This window comes from Meles meles, chromosome 9 (genome assembly GCF_922984935.1).
Source record: "Meles meles chromosome 9, mMelMel3.1 paternal haplotype, whole genome shotgun sequence".
Classification (NCBI taxonomy): Eukaryota; Metazoa; Chordata; class Mammalia; order Carnivora; family Mustelidae; genus Meles; species Meles meles.
In genome coordinates, this window is record NC_060074.1 from 103,921,975 (window position 1) to 103,939,644 (window position 17,670).

General features: G+C 45.5%; 1 pseudogene; it reads left to right on the top strand.

Annotated features, from left to right (window-relative positions):
* Nucleotides 1-16,382: 16,382 nt before the first annotated feature.
* On the top strand, nucleotides 16,383-16,824 carry LOC123951109 (annotated as a pseudogene).
* Nucleotides 16,825-17,670: the final 846 nt, after the last annotated feature.

Below are 17,670 nucleotides of genomic sequence, written 5' to 3' on the forward strand. Positions count from 1 at the left end.
CCCCCCACTGTGCTCTGCCAGCTGCCAGAGCCCTGTAGCCAGCTCTCCCAGGACAGGTACGTCTGCTGCTTCAAATCTGGCCGACCAATCCCTGGCGGCTCCAGGATGCCCTGGAGGGCAGGCATGTCTGAAGAGAATTGGGGGCAGATCTTTTAAGAAGCGATGAGGGTTGCCGACCCCCCACCCCCACTTAGATATGGATGGTCTCATCTCTATCCCCGCTGAGATACGAATGGTCTCATTTCCATCCTTTCCTTAGCTAGATTTCCTTTTTTAATTGACAAGTTATTTTTACAAATGGCGAAAAAGGAAAGCAATACCACAAGATATATTAAGAGTCTCACCCAGACTCAAACCCCCCGATCCCGTTCTGGTCTGCTCAACAGTTTCTTGTGTATCTTTCCAAATACATTCTATGCATATCAAAGCGTATGTACTTTTCTTTCCACACAGTTGTCAGCTAACTCTTCATCCTGCCCTGCAGTCACTTTTTCACTCAGCAAAGTGTCTGCGAGATGGATCCGTGTGACTACAAACAGCTCCAGCTGGCTCAGATCTTCGGCAGCCTGGGATTCCACTAAATGGAGGCATCATAACCAATTTAACGAGGCTGCTATTAATGATCAGTTAGGCTTTTCAAGTTCTCTGCTGTTACAAATAATGCTGCCATGGATATCCTTGTGTTTCAGCACTAGAATATTAACTCCATGAGGCTGTGTGGTTGGCAGAACAAGGACCCCCAAAGACGTCCACATCCCAATCCCCAGAATCTGTGAGTCGGCTACCTTAGGTGGCCGAAGGGACTCTGCAGGTGCAGTTACGTGAAAGATCGGGGGATGCGCTGATCATTCTGCATTATCCAGGACAGCCCTAAGTGTAGTCACGGTATCCTTGTAAGAAGAAGGCAGGATGGTCAGAGTCAGGGAAAGGGTGAGGGGCCGTGAGCAAAGGAGCGCTGGGGATCTTTAGAACATGGGCAAGACAGGGAAGTGAGTTCTCCCCAAGAGCCTCCAGGACCAATGCATCCCTGGGGCCACCTTGACCCTGGGGCTTCTCTCCAGCAGAACTGTAAGGTGCTAAATCCATGTTGGTTGAAGTCACAGCAGCAGGAAGAGAGGAACTGAGGTGTAGCTGTTTTGTTCTGCTCTCACTGCATCCCAATGCCGAGGACCATGCCTGTGGACAGTCAGACCTGACTACAGAGTTGTTGAATGAATAGAGAGGCATGAGCAATTAAACTGTAAAGCAGCTCTGAGCAGCGGTATCGCTCTCAGAGAGGAGAAGCCTTGGAAATCTTGGTAAAGTTGTCAAACTGCCGGGCAAACAGGCTGTACCAGCTTGGATTCGCCTAACAGTACCACCTATGTCTTCCTCCCTATCCCCTTGCCCGACTGGATTATCATCATTCTTTTGCCAAGATAATAGTGAAAAGTGGCATCTCTTTGTTTCGATGTGCATTTTTTAATGGTGAGAGGGTCCCGAGCTTCTTTTCACATATTTATTGCCGGTTTGTACTTCCCTCTGTAAACTGCCTATGGGTTCCACACCCCCCCTTTTTTTAAATTGAGTTATTGTTCTTTTTCACTAATTTGTAAGAGCTCTTCCTATTGCCTGGATATGAATATGTACATATATTCCTTTGGTTTGTCCTTTTCCTTCGTTCCTGGTTTTTTTTTTTCCCCATGGAAAACATTTTAATTTGACAAAGGCGTGAGTGAGGAGCTCATCCTAGTCCGGCAGAGAGGAGAGGGGAGATCATTCCGTTGCACCTGACAGGAGCAAAGGCTCAGAGATAAGAAGGAACAAGGAAGATTAATATGACTGGAGCGGTTAGGGGAGAGAAGGATTGATGAGGTGTGTGTTGTCAGGCTGGGGGGCGGGGCAGGCGGACAGGGAAGCAACTGGGAAGTGAAGACAGCCAGAAGCTGGATGGAGGACTGAGGTCATCTGCTTCTTATAGGCAGTTTCCATAGGCAGGAGAATAATCTTTTTTTTTTTTTTTTAATTCCGTATAGTGTGCCAGGTACTTGTCAGGTATTTAAAATAAATGATCCTATTCTATCTCCACAGCCTTGGGTGGTGGGGGGGGGAATTTTATTATGCCCATTTAAAAACAAGAAATGAAGGTTGGGGCACCTGGGTGGCTCAGTGGGTTAAGCCTCTGCCTTCGGCTCAGGTCATGATCTCAGGGTCCTGGGATCCAGCCCTGAATCGGGCTCTCTACTCAGCAGGGAGCCTGTTTCCTCCTCTCTCTCTGCCTGCCTCTCTGCCTACTTGTGACCTCTCTCTCCATCAAATAAATAAATAAAATCTTTAAAAAACAACAACAACAACAACAAGAAATGAAAGTATAAGAGAGGTCAGATAATAGCCACTTTCACGCAGCCAGTAAAGTACAGAACATATCAGCCTGAAGTCCGTGGTCTCGGTCCCTGAACTCATGACAGTCCTGTGAGGCCTAGTATCACGTTTACACAGAAGGGAACAGAATCTCAGAGAGGTTAATGAACTTGCTCAAAGTCACACAGCATATAGGCGAGGAATCAGGATTTGAACTCAAGCCTGTGTGCCCAAAGACCTTGGTGTTCTCATTCCCTCCATTTATCCATCCCCTGAGTGCAGAAGTCCCCAGTGATTCCAACTTAAACTAGTCTGGCATGGGTCTGGAAACATCACTAAGACACCCCAGTGTGCAGCCAGGTTGGGCACCCTTGCCCTGGGGCAGGAAGGCAAACCTGGGGGAGAAGCACCAGCCTGTTGAGTTCCAATCTGCAAACAGCAGCATCCCTGGGGAACCTGAGCCATCACCTTCCTAGCCAAACCCGTCTGCCCCCCTCAGCCCAGCCAAGCCCACAGCAGCCAGGGCAAATGCTGGATGAAGCCCAGAACTTCTTATGTAGTTCGGTTTTTCACGACCCTTAGATTTAAAATCTCATTCATTGGTTATTATTAATTTTGGGGGGAAGTAGTTTCCTTAGGCCTAGGCCTAGCTTCCACGGCCCTATGCCTCTGGGGGTCCCATTTGGGATGTCTTCCTTGAAATTCTCTGAATCTTTTTTGGGTACCTGGGACCAGCTGGGGCTGGGAGTTCTGCTTGGGCAAGCGCCCCTGCCAAACCCCTGGTTTGGACGTGCATTGAGTTCCAGCTCCCAGAAGCCCCCTCCTTGACATTTTCTTAAGTCTCCTTGAGTATCTGAGACCCTCAGGGCTGGCAGAGCCTTCATGTGGGGCACCTGTGTTCTAGACCTAGACTGGCAGGAGCCTCTGGCTCTGTCTCTCCCCTTCCAGATGCTCTCAGATCCTCTACTCTTTGCATGGGGTCTGCAAAGCGTCTGAAGGAGTTTCAGATGCCCAGGGGATCATCATCCTAGGGTCCCACTGCCAGGCCATGGTCCCAGGAGAGTGGTCTAGGAGCAGATGGCTATTGCCGGCTGGCATGCTATTCTTCTCACTGAATGCATGAGCTGGGGCCTCTAGAAAGTACTGATTTGTGGTAACTCTCATTCATGCCAGACAGAAGATAGACATGGGGGCTCTAAGCTACCCACAGCCCATCACAGAGCCTTGGGTTTGAGGCACCATCTTGGGCCTAGGGACTGGTTCTTTTCCATGATGGTGTGGCCCCAGCTCTATGACACCCGAGGGCGGTGGGAGGGGTGCCTATCTCCCCTGAGGCTTTGGTGTATTCCCTGTGATACAGCCTCTTCTGTCTGATGGGGGTGGGGACACCACGCTCCCCCTAGCCCTCTGAAGACCGGCTAGAGAGGGGACGGACGCTCTTTGGGTGGACGCACTGGGCTGCCGGCTCGCCTGCGGTGGAGCGAGAGCCTTCACATTCTAGGGGTCCAGTCCTTATGGCCTAATGAGCTCAAGAGAAGACGCAGATGGAAGTCATGCTGTGGGTTTGTGCGACAACATACCAAATGGCAATTTTAACATGACCGGGAAATGAGTCACTGGTCCTGTTTCCCCGCAGTCCCGGAGCAGGACTTGTAGACGCACAACAGCGACTGGGGGTCGGTGAAGTCAGTGTGCTCATGGACTGCCCCCGGCTGATGCGGCTTCATGACCATGGGTGCCACCAGCGTTATAGAAATGACACTGGGAACGGCACAGCCAGAGAGCTGAACACGGCTTCAGTGACTCACAGGCTCCGGAAAGCCACGGCATGGTGAGTCCCACTGGAGTCAACAGCTGTTCCTTGCAGTGGGGACTATGAAATTAGCCAGGAATGCGCTCTTGTCAATAACGAATACAGAGCGAGGCTTCCTGGACCCGAACGGGGAGAGGCAGAGCCGGGGCTCTCTGAAGAGTCTTCCCGAGCACTGATAGGCCAACAAACAATTAAGTGCCTCGTCTCTGCCCATTATTCTAAGCCCTCATCAATAAATCATTAGATTCCACATGGATTTGATAACACATTTTTAATCAAATATTTTCCTGGGGCTCCATACACCCTAAGGAGCATTCTGTTCTTTGGGCTCGGCACAGCTGTGAAAATGCACATATTTACTAATTTCTGTAATTCATTTCATGCTTCCCATGTTCCCTGCGCCATGCTAAACACGCTGTCAGCATTAATTCCATTTCATCTTCACACCACCCTCTTTGAGGACGGTTCGCACATAGTCTTCATTTTCTGCCTGGCCAGTCTGAGGCTCAGAGAGGTGGACTGACTTGCTGGAAGTCACACAGATGAGGAGGTATCCTAAGTAGGATATGACCCAGTACCTGTGTGGCCAGCTGTCACACTCCCCCTGTCGTCAGCGGGGCAGGTCTGTCATGTCTCTGGGGCTGGAGCGTCTGCAGCTGGGCAGACCCTCTTCCTCCAGCCACAACATACACGAGTCTGTTGTCTCCTATTCACCAAATATGCCAAAGCAGCCTGTTAAGGAAGCTTCGCCAGTCTGGGCCAACCCCACCAGGCCCCAGATGGCTCACCTGGCCCACGGAGAGTTGTCAGCGATGTGCAGACAGGCTGGAAGGAGTTGGGTGGGGGCTGTGGGAGTGGGACAGGGGCGAGTAAGGGGAGCCAGGCACTGGGGGAGAAACAGGTGTTTGTAGAGAGCGGGGAGCTGCCAGGAACTGGGCCTCGTGAGCATGGTATCAACTCTGTTGTCTCATTCTGGGTCTCATGGAGGAACATGGAGGAACCCGAGGCCCAAGCGCTGAGGTGTCACTGGGGGTAAGTGCAGAGCCAGGCCCAAAGCTGAAGGTCACTGTGCCCGGGGCAGGGTCCCAGCAGAGCTGGGGAGGAGCACAGAGGCACGGCAGCAAGAGGAGAGGACCTGCAGGGGAACATCTGCAGCAGGAGGGACTGTGGGCTGGGTGTGGCAGGTGGTTCAGTTTGATCTAGCTGGCCTTTGTCTGCCCCTCCTGTGTGCCAGCCTCATGCTGGGCACAGGGGTGGGGGTGTCACGGATGAGTAAGTAAGATGTGGTGCAGCCTCACAGAGACCCCGTGGAGAGATGGAGAAGCCGGGTGAAGTCTGGGCAGCAGTGGCAGAGGCATGGGGTCGGGGGGCGGCTATAGGAAAGAGTGATCCGTGCTCCTGGTCCTCTGGCTTGGAAGAGAAGGCCCCCACTGCAGGCTCCTGAAGGAATTCCAGGAGGAAAGGGGCAGCTGGGAGGAAGACAAGTGTAAAGGCTCTGGCAGCAAGAACCAGCACCAGCAGCACCAGGGGCCATGATCTGAGCTGAAGATGTGGGCTGTGGAGCGGGACCTGTCACCAGCCTCCTGAGCTTGCAAACTCCCCTCCCCCCAGCTCCAACACCAACCTCCCGCCTCCCTGTGGAGTTTCCTCTTCCGCAGGCCCCCACTCTCATCCAGGTTCCCACAGGGCCCTTATGGGCCTGTCCCTCCAGCCCTCAGCCATCTGCTGTCCCAACTGCTCTGCGTGGCTCTCTGGTGGCTTGGCTGTGCCTAGTCCTGCTCTCCCAAAGAGATTCCCAGCTCCCTGAGGAAGCTCTTCTCCCTCACCTTGTTCTCCAGAAACTCTGCAGCCCCTGTGTGGGGGTAGGGCGGGTGGGAGACATCTGTGGGGCGGGGAGGGGATAGGCAGGCTGTGCTCATTGGGCCACAGTAAAGGCACAAGGTCTCAGATGCAGCCTGTACCCAGGCAGCACCTTCCAAGCTGCCAGAGGGGCTGTGCCCTTATGCATGAGGGGCCAGGGTGGAGGAGGGGGAAGGGAGGGGGCGTGGCCAGGACTCTGCTCCGGGGAGGGAAACCAGCCGAGACCCAGATGCAAAGCCAATGGCCTGGCAGCAAGCAGGAAGCCCTATGTCCCAGAGGGGCTGCCCAAGGGAGAGTTCATGGCTGCAGAGTCTTTACCTTCTCACCAGAACTGGGCAGGTCCCGGGAAGGGAGCGCAGCAAGGGCCTGGGCGACAGGAAAACAGAAAAAAGTGAGGACACAGTGTGGGTGCCGGGGAGGTCCGGACTAGCCAGGCAGGTTGGGGACCCCATCAGGGCTCATCTGGCAGGACTGCCAGCCACATATTCAGCCAGCATTTCTGGGGTGCCCCTATGGGGCTGGCACCGCCTGCAGAGCTCAACACGAAATCCCTGCAGCCCAAAGGGTTTTCTGAAACTCACATCTGGGGATGCCCAGGTGGTTTAGTTGGGTGAGCGTCTGCCTTAGGGTCTGCTCTCAGGGTCCTAGGATAGAGCCCCACATGGTGCTCCAGGCTCAGCGGGAGTCAGCTTCTCCCTCTGCCTCTGCACTCCTCCCTCCCCCTCATGCTCTGCCTCTCACTTTCTCTCTGTCTCAAATAAATAAATAACCCAGCATGCTTTATTATCCTCTTTGGCCAAGAGAAGCCAGGAGGGAGCAAGCTGGAGGGGAGGTGGGGATGCAGCTGTCTTTCACCAGGGCAGAGCCTGAACCCCCTGGTGGTGGTCCTACAAACGCCATTCATTGAGTCATTCATTCATTCATTCATTCATTCATTCATTCTCAGTTATGAAGAATTTAATCTGTGAATAACACATGCCTAGGCTCTCTGGGAAGGTTCAGAAATCAACACACTTAACTCCTGCCCTCCATAGATTCCCGAAGTCGACAATTATGTCTCATGTATCTTGAGGCACCTAGCACAGCGCCAGGCACAAGAAAGATGTGGATGAGATATGTCTCAACCCCTATATCCCTGAACTGTTGAGATATGCATCTGCTCCTTCTGAGGCTTGCTAAACAGGCAGATCCCCGGGACCCACTGGGGAGTCCGATTCTAGGGCTGAGGTCAGGCCTATGAAGCTGCGTTTCAGCATGCTTTCCTGGGTGATTCCTTTGCTGATGGTCATTAGACCACACATTTGAAAACAGTAGATCGGCCTAACCCAAATCCAGCCCCAGTGGTGTATGGACACCTTTGCCTCCTTTTCACAATGTCACACGTAGTGATCCTGATGGCTTTTGTCAGGCTAGCTTTCTTTCTTCTGACTATATCTCCCGCAAACACACACACACACACACACACACACACACACACACGTATGCACACAAATGTACACACTCCTTTGGAGTTGAAGCTCACCATGGGCTTGCCAATCACAGTACCACCACGAAGGTTCAGAGGGTGGGTACATAAGCCACTTTGCACAAATCAGAGCCAAGTCTCAAGTGGCAAGTCTCACCACGCAGATAGTATCTGCACTGATAACATGCGGATATCGATCCTGAGTGGGCTTTCTTTTGTGAAAATTGCCGCTTAAGAGCCCATCATGCATAAGAGATGCCATATAGCTATTCATTGCCCCCATTTTATTTTAATATCATCTAATTCTTCCTTGGGATCCAGCTGCACACCTGGGATTTGATTAGCTCTCTGCTTGCCATCCTAAGCTGACAGTTCAGATGGGGGCCAGGACTTTGTCCCACACTCAGCAGATGCTTAGCCAGTGAATGGACTGAGCGAGGGGCAGATACCGCCGGCCTCTGGAAGCAGTGGAGGTAGGAGCGTGCACTCTGCTCTGCCTTAGGCAGAGAGAGAGAGAGCGCAGAAAAGCAGAAAAGGTTTAAGTGTACGGAGCTATGATTTTTTTTTTTTAACTGCCGTCTCAATTTATCTGCCTATAGAGTAAGATTTGCATAGTGGTGTTGGGGAGAGCTCAGCAGCCTGTGATTTAGGGATGTAAATTGCTTTTTAATCCAGAAGGAAAAACAGTTTGGTCTCGAGCAGGGTTCTCTTTAGATGTACGGCCCAGACTGGTGAATTACTCTTCCGGCTACAGGGCATCGGTTAAAGACTCTCCGGTGCACCCTATAACTCTGGGAGGGCTTGAATTGCTGCACTAACTCTTAAATTTCCCTCTGGCCCGAGTGCCTCAATCCATTCTCATTTAGCAAATCGCTTGGGATTTATTGTTTTCTTTTAGACTTACTCCAACCTTAAATATTCCCCTTTCATAAAGTCCTTCTTGTTCTCACGCATTCGCACCCTGGGGCCACCGCAACCTGCCCTTCAAGGACATAATCTCCTGCCCCTTCCTCCTGGAGGAAGAGGCACTTGTGTGCTGGGACAAACCACCAGCACCCAACAGCCCCTGGTCCAGGGCCCACAACACTCCACACCTGTGCTAAGTACATGTGTTCTGTATGTTTACAGACAATCTTCATATATAAATAACATCTATTTCTGTGTGTATATATGCATTTCATATTTTCTTTTATACATACATATTTTATATGCATATTTTATATTTATACATGCATATATGTGTGTATGTACAAATGTTGTAGGTAGGTGTAGAATTATCTCCCACTTGACAGATGAGGACACCGAGGTTCACAAAAAGGAAGGAAGTTTTTTTGGTCACACACCTGCTAAGTGACCGAGCCAGGTTCATTGAAGTTCACTCAAAGTTCATTCATTCAAGTCAAAAACTGCTGTAATCACTGTGCTAACCTCTCTGCCTAGTAAGTAAAGCGGAGCCTGGCTAAAAACAGGTCCTTGTGGTAGACCGCAGGAGCCCCTTCTACTCATCGACACTCTTTGGGGGGCGTGTCTTCGGCACCCCCACAAATCCTCCTCCTGCCGTGCAGCCTGCAGGCTTCTGCATTACGGACCAGGCTATGGTGAGAGGCTGAGAAATGTTTCCCAGAAGTTCAGGCAGCCACTCTTCATCAGCCAGGATTCGCTCTTTGCAAACTCCAGCGCCTGTATCTGGCGTACTTGATGAGCCCTTACCAGGCTCTTCCTTAAACACTCAGAAACGGACTGCTCAACCATGGGACTCGGGATTTTCTGGGGACTAATACTGAGGTCAATGGCCTTCAGCTTTGTATTCGGAAATGGACTTTGTTTTGTTTTCCACTTTCGCACGTCAGCACTGCCCTTGTTGGAGGGAGTGCTCGCTCACTCTCTCTCTCTCTCTCTCTCATCCTTTCTGTCTTGAGAGATTCTGGACAGTGGATTCCTTGAGGTCATATTACCAAGTCCTTTTCCTGTTTGAAACAAGCTGTGTGAGCCTAGGACTTGAATGACTGGAATGTCTGGGGGGCTCTGGCCGGGCTGGTCTGCAGGTGGGCTCTTCCCCACCTCTCTGCCCCCTTATAGCTGGCTGTACCCTCTTCATCTTTCCAGGTTTCCTGAGCTTCCCCTCTTGCATCAAGCCCTTCATCCTTCCTACTCCTGTGAACATCCTCAGGAAAACAGTGAAAGCGGTGTGGGTGACTGTGCCTTTCCTCCACGCCCTGTGACCAGTCCAGCTTGTCACACACCTCCCTCCCCTGCCAGCTAGGGGAACCTGACAGCTGTGGCAGAGAACTCCAGCAGCCCCCCAAAACAGCACTCAATCCATTTTTTCCCAGGTCCAAACGAAATGAAAAAAGGAATTAATTTTCTAGTGTCCTTGACATTTTTTCTTCCAAACCTCAGCTCACTTGATATCGGAGTTTCCGACACAGCTCCTGCAGCCCCAGAGCACGCTTTATCTTTTGTCCTTGGCTGCGACCCTGCCTTTTGTCTGTCTCTTTCCAACATCCGTGTTCAGAGCTCCCTGTGCACCCACAGCTCTGTCTTTCCGCCTCTCACGGCTCTTCTTCCTTTCGCCCGGTGGTGATGGCACAGTCGGGACTGGTGGCAGGGTTTAGCCCTTGCCCCAGCTGTAGGTGCTGGAGTGGCCCTTCCTGGGATTTACCAACTCCTGGCTCCCATAGGGATAGTTCAATTAACATGTCTATTTCCACGCATATAGATGGGCTTTTGAGTTATTTTTTTAGACAGCTTTTTCGGTCTTAATAAAGAGCATCTATGTTTCAGCCTTGTGAATATGTTTGAATTTCAAAGGGTCTGGATCATAGAGAGATCTGCAACTAGGGATTCAGGCTGAGTAAATATTTCCACCTGCTCACACTCATGTATAAGACATAAGGCTTTACTTAAATACATAAACACTGATCTCTTTGGATGGAAGTATACACAGAGAGCACTGTCTCCGGAAGCTTGCTAATTTTTCCTTTCTGAGATCCCCAGGGGTCCTAACCTAGGGATGGGCACGGAATTAAGGACCAGAATGCATTCATTTCTTGTTTGCCTCCAACCCAGTACCCACTGGGGCCACTGGCTCCTGAGTTAGCATGTTGATTTCAGCTACTCAACTAACAAACTATTTTACATGGTTCTCATGGACGAGGTGAGAAAGGTGGAGAGGAAGGGACTTCAAGGAAAAGGTAGCCTGTCTGCGGCCCCCTTCTTCTCCACCATCAACTCTCATCAATTTGACTCTCCCAGGTCAAATATCAGCTGCGACCTGTGGTGGCCTATGGGAAGCCCTGGGCACCATGGGTATCATGGTCAAGGGAAGTGATATAGGACTTTCTCCTCCAGGATAAAGGATGGTGAAGCTGGCAGGCGTCATAAAGCAGCAAGCCATGAGAAAAGCTTACTTGCGGAAATCTATCCCCCAGGGGACCAGGGGATAAGCTATACCTCCCCTTCCCCAGCTCCCATCTTCCTGGTCAAGAGACAGCTGAATAAGTGGACTGAGTTCTCCATGCTCTGGTGACTAAAAGAAAAAGAGGGATCAGGAGATGTCTTCCACACACCTCAAACGGATGGTCACCTTGCTCGCAGCAGTGGTCCATGGTGACGGGACTACTCACCAACCACCAATTTAGAACATGTGATATTCCAATAAAAGATAGAAACTCGGGGGCGGGGGGCACAAAGAAAGATAATGGTCCATCCACCCGTGGATGCTGCAGTATGTCACCTAGCCTCCCCTGTAAGAATGGAGATCTTCTGCCCTCCCTCCCTCTCCCTTCTTGAGCTTCTGGGGAGACCTGTAGGCAGACAGTACCCAACTACCAGCCAGCCCCCTTTGGAAATTGCTTTGGCATATCCAAGGTCATACCCACTTCCCAGGACAGATAACACCAATACCTGAGGGGCTGCAAGAGTATAAAATCTCACCCCCTCATCTGAGTTCTGGACAAGCCCGAAGGACCAGCTCTCCATTAAATCAAGCTTTGTGGAGACTGCCCTTCACAGTTCAACTTCTCTTCCAAATCCTGCTTCCTTCCCCCTTCTCTGGGGACGAACCCAAGAGAACTCCCCTAATAGAGCTGCAGGCTGCTGTCCATCTCAGTCTCCTTGCTGGAGACTCCCACCTGTGCCCCCACTAAGGGGGCCCAGAGAGGATAGCCTATCAGAAAAAAAATGCGTACCTCACCAAGGAGAGCTTCTCTCAATCCTTAAATGTTAGATAAAAACCCGGCTGTAGTCTCACTGGATCCTAGTTATTTACTAAATGGTACATCTCTAGTCATTTTCTTTTTCTTTTTCTTTTTTTCTTTTCTTTTCTTTTTGTTGTTGTTGAGAAAACTGATATCTTAAAGGAAGAAGATGTTGCCTGAAAAAAATTTTTTTAAGTTTTTATTTAAATTCCAGTTAGTTAACATACACTGTAATATTAATTTGAAGTGTACAATCTAATCAGTTTCTTTTCTATGATAATTGCTCTTTTCAAGTGTTCAATTTCTTCTGGGGTCAATTTTAAAAATTTATTTGCTATGAAATGATTCGTCTCTTCCAGACTTTACAATCATTGCTCAAAAGTCACACATATTATTCTTTTGTATTGTAATTTCTCTTGGCCATATCAGCTTTCAAATTCCTCATTGCTGAGACTAAACAGAAAAACAGAGCACTTCTTGGCAATCAAAAGCAGCAAACGCACATAAAAACACTTTCTGAAGCTGAAATGTGGTTTTTCCAACTTTCCAGTGTGGCAAGTGAAACAAAGGAAAAGATAGCTCTGTTGAGATGTGAATTAGTGGACTTGAGAGTCAAGTGAAAATATTATACACTAATGCACAGAGAAAAATATAAAGAGATGAAAACCGTGAAAGAAAACTCTAGAGAGCTGGAGGATGGAACCAGGAGACCTGACGAGCAAATGTAGGGGCCTAGAAAAAAAAAAAAGGGATCCCATAGCAAAAAGATAATCGCTAAATTTAAGAAAAACAAAAGGCAAAAAACCAAAAGAAAACAAAACAAAACAAAAAACCCAGGAGAAAATTCCTGGTTAGAGAATTACGGGTTCTCTGGAAACGTGAAATATATATACCTTAAATTCAGAATCTGAAAACTGAAAAGAGACATTTCAAGGGACATTCTAACAGCATCCAGACCTAAAAACACTAAACTATCTGAGCAACACTAGGTGGGCAGGGGCAGTGGGTGGGGACAGAAATGAGAGAAATTCTAAATGTCTCTTCCAAGATTGGGAGAGGGGAATCTGAAGGGGAAGGAGAAACGGGGGAGGGGTAAGTGAAGGTATCCTAACGGTTTTATGTCACGGGGTATCAATGAGGGGAAGGCAATGTGAAAATAGAATGTCTTGCTTGGTAAAATAATACCTTGCTAATAATAATGATAATAATAATAATATGAAAATAAATTATTATAAGTACAAGGAAAGTGACAGAAAACGTTAATAGAATGTAACAAGTTTATTAGAATGTACAAATTAACAAATTAGCATATTATTAATATTATACATAATATATTAATAACATATTATTATATATTATATATGGATATATAATAACATTATTAATTAACAAATTAACATAAGATGGGTAACAATCTGATCAAACCAGTGAACATACAGAAAAAGAAAAAACAATGTAAGATAAATCACAATTATAAAACACCACAAAAGTGAAGAAAAAGCAGGATTATAAGTTTTCAAATCATTTGGGAATAAACTGAATTATATCTTTAAAAGAGAGAGCTTATCAGAGAGAGTTAAAAGCCAAAAACATTTATAAACTGCTTAACTAAATATACTTAAAAGAAACTGACAATGAAAGATTCAAATGAAAAGAATGGGAAGAAGAATGCTAGGCAAATGCAAACGAATAAAAGGCAAGAGTGGGAACAATATTCACTATTAGACAAAGTAGAATTTAAGGTTAAACACTAAACAGGACAAGAAAGGGATGCTGTATAACACAAGTGGTGAATTTGAAGATATTTCATAAATTGTATGAGCGAAACAATGTGTCAACTAAACATATAAAGCTAAGCTATTAGAAATGTAAAAAGAATTTGATTTTTAAAATTATACACCGGGGTGCCTGGGTGGCTCAGTCAGTTAAGCCGCTGACTGTTGGTTTGGGCTCAGGTAGTGATCTCAGGGAGGAGACATCACGAGATCAAGCCCCATGTGGGGTTCTGTGCAGGCCTGGAGTCTGCTTGTCCCTCCCCATCTGCCTCCCCCACCCCTCCACATGCACTCGCTCACTCTTTCTCTCTCAAAGATTTCAGTATAATTCCATTTGAACATTTCACACCTACTAAATTAAATATAGATATACATAATTTTAAAAACTCAATAATCTTGGTTATATATAAAATTTATAATTGCTTTGAATAAAGAATATACTTACTCTATGTTCACAAGCTACATAAAATATTGATCATGTTCTTTCCCCAAAAGAAATGTTTTGAATTATTCTAAAAAGTAGAGATTATGTAACTATAAAATAGAAGCCACATTCTCTAATCATTATCTTAATCAAATTAGAGGCATATAATTTTAAAAAATGGCCCAAATCTTAACTACTTAGAAATTAAAATATCTAATCTTAGAAAAATCCTTAAATTGAGAGAGAAATCAAAAGGGATATTGCAAATTCTGAAGAAATCAATTAAAAGAACACTTTATATATAACCCGTGGTCAGAAAAAGCCATACTGGTAAAAATTAATAGTGTTAAATGTCTTATTTATTTAAAATTAACATCAAGACAGTTCAGAGTTCAAGAAATTAAGACCAATAAACAAAAGACATTTTTAAAAATCTAGAATAGGAAACTCACCAAGACAGAAGTTGAAACTAAAGAAATAGGAAAACATTTCAAATAAGAGAGAGTGAAAATAAGTCTAAAGCCAAATAGTTGGAAAACAACAACATCATGAAATATGTCTTCACAAATTTGATTAAGGAAGAAAGAGCTTAGTAACGTAACAGTAAGCAAAAACACAAATGCAAGAAAAATTAAAATACAAGAAATTAATATATGCAACTCTGGGGCAATGATTTTAAAAATCTAGAAGAAATGGATGATTTCCTAGAAAATGCAAATTACCAAAATGGACACCAGAGAGGAAGCAGAACACTTGAATAGCAATTATGGTAGAAGAATTGCAAAAGTGACAACTATGACTTAGTAAATAATCAGTACCTGATAAAGTCACAAGTGGTTTTTATCTGAAACTGACACAGCAGGTCAGTGTCAGATAACCTACTCTTGACCCTATGAGAAGACGGAGAGCTCTCTTGATTTATTTTATGATGACAGCACAACTTTAATATCAAAAACTGAAAAAGAGACTATTTTATTAAAGGCATAGGCCAATCTCACATATGTCTCTAGAAGGGAACAGTCAATCTAAACTATTAGTGAGTAGCCTCTAATGATGCGTCAAAAGAAAAATAGGCCAAACTAAAGTAGGGTTTATTCAGGGAATGCAGACTAGCTCCATATCTGGAAGTTTATTAACATTATCCAGTGTATCAATACATGAATGGAAAGATTATGTGATCCCATCAGTAAATGTTTAAAGAACACTTGATATCAAGTCTGTAAAACCTAAGTGGAATAGTGAACTACATTACTGAAATATGAATATAATAATGACTTAATTATAATAAATGCACCAAAGAATTAAATACTAGGTTACACAAATACAACAAAAAATAAAGCCACTGTTGATCTAAATGCAAAATGCCTAAAAATATTTAGATTGGAAGTTAGTAACAAGACAGAGATGCTTGCTTTTATTATAATTACACAAGTATTTCATTCTGGTAAATGAAATAAGCCAAAAATATTATAAACATTAGAAAAGATAAGATAAAATGTCCTCTTTTTATGCTGATGTGATTATTGAATTTCTAGAAAATTCAATAGGCTCTTATTAGAAACTTACCAAAGTGTATAAGAGAATTTGTTAAGGTAGCAGGATACAAGGTAAATATGCAAAAAGCAATGGCTTCTATTCCAGCAAAGTGTATGACAAAGAAAATGAAAAAAAGTGTTCCATACACAAACTAGAAAATGCTAAGGAATGAGGTTAATAAGAAAGGAAAAGACCAACATGAAGAAAATTATAAGATTTCATTAAAAAACATAACTTTAAAGTAAGATCAGAACAAACAGAGACAGATAAAATATTTTCAGATGGAGAGACTTGGTATCATGCCAATTTGATTTTCCCAGAATCGGTATCTGTAAATATAGTATAATTCCCATTCAAATCCCAATAGGATTATTTGAACTGCATAAAATGATCTTATGGTTTATATTTTAAAAAAATGTCTGAGACTATATATATATTTGGTATATTAAAAAAAAAAAAGAAACAGAGTGAGCATTTCCCTTACCAAATATCACACACAACATACTATAAAGTTCCTATAAACAAATTAGTATGTTACTTCCATAAATGTAAATAAATAGGTCTGTGAAACAGAATAGAAAATCCAGAAATATAATATGAGGAATTTGAGAGGCAGGGTAGGGGGTTGTGGGTGTAGGGAAGGAAAAAATGAAACAAACAAGACGGGATGGGGAGGGAGACAAACCATAAGAGACTCTTAATCCTGCAAAACAAGCTGAGGGTTGCAGGGGTTTGTGGGGGGTGTGGACATTGGGGAGGGTCCGGGCTACGGGGACATGTGTCAGCCTGATGATTCACAGACCTGTAGCCCTGGGGCAAATGATACATTATGTGTTAATAAAAATAAATAAAAAATATTTAGATGAGAAAAAAAATCCAGAAATAGATTATAAAATAAGCAATAAATAAAACAATAAAGTTGGTATTTCAATTTGTGAGAAATAAAAACAAAAATAAATTTCAGCTCTTTCCCTCTCCGGCTGCCCTAGCGAGAGGAGCCGCCGCCATGCCCGCCCACCTGCCGCGGATGGTCCTGCGGAACTGCTCCAGCTTCTGGATCAAGAGGAACAAGCAGACGTACAGCACTGAGCCCAACAACCTGAAAGCCCACAACTCGTTCTGCTAGAACGGACTGATTCACCCCCCCGACCGTGGAGCCGGCGACTGAGGTAAGGGCGTGGTGGTGGTCAGGAAACGCAAATCCGGCCAGAAATCTGCCACCTCCTACGTGCGGACCACCATCAACGAGAACGCCAGGTCCACCCTCAGCAGTGTCCCGCACATGATCCGCAAGAACAAGAGCCACCCAGATCTGCGCATGGCTGCCATTCGCGGAGCCCGTGCCATCCTGCGTAGCCAGAAGCCTGTGATGGTGAAGAGGCAGCAGGCCCGCCCCACCAAGAGCTCCTGAGCCCCTGCCCTCACCTGCAAAGCAATAAAGCAGTCAGTCTCCTCAAAATAAATAAATAAACAAACAAATAAATAAATAAATAAATTTCAGATGGTTTAATGATTTAAAATGAGAAAAAAAAATTACATCCAAGAGTGTGTATCTTTAATCTAGAGACAAAGCGACCTTCCAAATTGATGCTAGAAAGCCAGAAGTTTATTTATTTATTTATTTGAGAGAGAGAGAGCTAGAGCATGAGCAGGAGGGGCAGAGGAAGAGGGAAAGAGAATCTCAACAGACTCTGTGTGGAGCAAAGAGCCAGACATGGGGCTCAATCTCACAATCCTGAGATCACTACCTGAGCCAAAACTAAGAGTCGAAGACTCAGCCAACTGCGCCACCCAGGTGCCCCTAGAAAACCAGAAGTTTTAAAAGCAGAGCAGAGCGATCAAAAGCTTACATACAGTAAGAGGTACTAAACATTAAGTCAATACATAAAAATAGGTTTGGGAAAATATTTGCAGTTCAATAGATAGGGTTAAATCTATCATATGTAAAGAGTTTATACAAATTGACAAGAATTGGACAAACAACTGATAGGAAAATAAGGAAAGAAACTAAGAAGACAATAATCTGCAAGAGAGCAGATTTAAATGATCAACAAACAGTAAATATATATAATTCTGAAACAGTCAGGGAAATGTAAATTTAAGTAGCAGTGGTGATGTAGGACATGGTGACTATAGTTAATATGATTATACTGCATAATTAAAAATTGCTAAAAGAGTAGATATTATAAGTTCTCATCACACAAAATTTTGTAACTATACATGGTGACTGATGTTAATTAGGTTTATAGGGATGATCA